Below are 3,052 nucleotides of genomic sequence, written 5' to 3'. Positions count from 1 at the left end.
ACACCCTAATAAATGATTTAAAAATTCGTCTAAAAGGAAGGCTGGCTGCCCCTTGTCAGTTCCAAAACATGAACGTCATCATTGGTCATTGGGAAGAGAGTGGTTCAGAACCTTATTGCTCGCTTTGACGAGAGTTTCCTATCGAGCCTCATCCCCATTTCCCTTGGCCACTTCCAACAGATTTGTTTCTTTCTTATTGCTGGTCATGTTTTCCATAGAGTTCATTTGATTTGATTCCTGAGGTTCTATAGGACTAGAGCCGACCCGGACACCATAGTTAACTATATGATCAGAGACGCTTGCTATCCATTCCCTCGGTGCCGGACGCGGAGGGGTATAAATTCGCCTGGTTTTCGAACTTTTAACCCAGGGGGTTATATTTTTTGTTACCTTGGTTGTATTGTTCCTGTGTTTGATATTTTTCCACCCGGTTGTGTCCTCTGTCCTTGGTTCCCAGACTCAATGATAGTAACTGCTTCATGATTACTTTTTTTTTCATGCCCCTTTTCTGATGCATGCTCGATTAATAGTTCATCAGGTTACCATTTAGTGAGATAACCACCGCTCCTTTGGCTGCGTTGTTGGTCATTTTATTCTTTTTCTCTGGTTCTGATTGCATCGGTGTTACCTTCTTTTGAGATTCACTTTTTCCTAGGGTTTCTAAGTTTAGCGTTTTGTCAATTTCTTTGTTCTTGCACCTTGCTTATGTTGGTGATTTGCCCTTCCTGTTGGAATATTCTAGATCTCTCTTTCCTCATCCCCATCGTTCACTTCCAGTACGTCAATCCTTGACCCACTAAGATTCACCTTTGCATTATTAGTATTCTTGTTAGTCCTGTTTTGCTCATTGGCCCTACGCCTTCTATTCCTGACCAACATCCATGGTCCAAATGGGTTAGTCTCCATTGTACCAGGTTCTCCCCCCTGTTCCTTTGTTGTTTCCTTTGGTCGATTGTCTGATCCATACAATCACGTGTGATGGATGTTTTTCTGACATTGAGAATGACCTGCTCCACGGCTGGATTGTTAAGTAGCTCTTCGTAGATAGTCCAAGGCCCCTCGGTGCGGACTTTAGAGGAGTCTTTTCGTCCGCAAATCAAACGAGAAAGTAATTGTTATCTAGATCAATAAGCTCCATAATGCTTGTATTCTTGCTAGTAGAGCCTTATACCCGACAATGGCCGATGCACTAATCCGGGTAGGGGTTAACCGCATCCTATTATTTTAGAAAAATAATTAAATTTAAATTAATGTGTTAAGGAAAAAATAAATAAATAAATAATATTGCATACCAATTATTTTTATAAAAAAATAAAATTTTTGATTTTATTCTTAAATTTTTTAATGTTCCTATCTATTTAGTCATGAACCCTATCGGAGAATTTCACTTTCGGGAATGCTCCAGAGCGATCGATGACCTCTTCATCCAAAACAATAACTTCCTCTTCTACCAATCGTAGACCTCTACTGACCCCTGCCATGCTCACATAGGGGGCTTTTCCTTTCTCTGACTCTCTTTCTGATATGTCCCGCTTTGAATCGTTCTTCTCCTCGCCTCCATCCTCAGTCGTATTCATGGATTCCATAATCTCCCTGCATTTTATTTCCCCTTCTGTTTCCATGTTCTTAGTAGTCGGCGTGCAGCTTACTTCTGCATCTATCGCCTGGATTAAAATTTTCTGAATATATTAATAAGAAGTTTAGTTTATTATGGAGAAATTCAAATTGATATCATCTTTTTGTATTCATTATATTTGATAAATTAAAATTTAAATCTGAAATAAGACTTATGAATATCATTTTGGTGTAAAATCTAGCCTTCATTATTAAACAATAGGAAGGGACTTCAACATTTATTATTACTCTGATGCAATGTTGAAAACACCATCCGTTAAGTAGCCAACCGGGATAAGATCCTCCGGATTGGATAACGGGGCTCCGAAAAAACTTGGTGGGTCTTTAATTGGATAACGGGGCTACGAAAAACCATGTATTATCGTTGGAAACAATCCCCCGATGTAAAAGTAGGCTTTTTCTGCTTCCAACATGGTTATTACCATAAAATTTATGGCTATGAATGTGGGTGCAACATGCAAACTCATACATACAACTGTGTTTACCTTTCAAGTTATTTCCTCCATTTCTATAGGGGAAAAAAACAAACCAAGCAAAGCAACCACATCGAAACATGCATGCATTGCCATCTGCAGCAGAGTCGAGTACAGCTCTACCTGTTTTTGCCTGCGCCAATCACGTCGAAGATTTGTTAGACTAACGCTTAAATATAATCTATTCTAGTTTGTTGTAAGAGAAATTATTTCATGTTCTGAGAATCATAAATTCTAAAATAACTTCTAAATAGTTATCCACTCTTCATTTACACATAATAAAAAGATGAATATTCACTTAAAAAAATGAGATTAAAAAATTATTATTTATTGAGACCGGATGAAGTACTGGTATGAGACCATTTAATAATTTTTCCAAAAATTAAAAAGAAGCAAAGTGACATAACTTTCCAGCTTATTTTGCAGGGACCAGCTAGTTGCAATTTTTTTCTTTTTTCTTTTTTTTGAGAAAACCAGCTAGTTACTTTTGCGTGAATGGCGGAGTCATATTGTAATTCTGGACCTGAGATTAGCAGGTCAATTATATGCATGTAGGTCCCCTTTGGAGTTGAAAATATTATTATTTTTGTCCCAGTACCCACCATGGGGTTGTGCTGTCAGTTCCACATATTAATCAAAGCTATAACAGAAGCTAACGAATGAGACAAATCTCAAGAATGATGGCTCCAGTCTTTCTTAAATCTCTTTTTCAAAAGTTTATTTGTCAGCTTGTTAAATTGGAACTTTGCAATAACTTAACGTTCAAACTATTTTGAAACTTTAATGTATGGTCATGAACATGCCAGTTAATTGTGTAGTTCAGAGTTTGTAATGATCGATTCGAATATAGGATGTTATTTTATAACGAAAAGTCGAAAACGGATGAAAACCAGGGATGAACTTGGTGTAAATTGCTGACAGAAGTTCTACTTTGGGTTGGAAGT

Source organism: Hibiscus syriacus, unplaced genomic scaffold, assembly GCF_006381635.1.
Source record: "Hibiscus syriacus cultivar Baekdansim isolate YM2019G1 unplaced genomic scaffold, ASM638163v2 tig00110458_pilon, whole genome shotgun sequence".
NCBI classification, from domain to species: Eukaryota; Viridiplantae; Streptophyta; class Magnoliopsida; order Malvales; family Malvaceae; genus Hibiscus; species Hibiscus syriacus.
The sequence above is the reverse complement of the archived record's forward strand: the minus strand, read 5'-3'. Positions refer to the sequence as shown.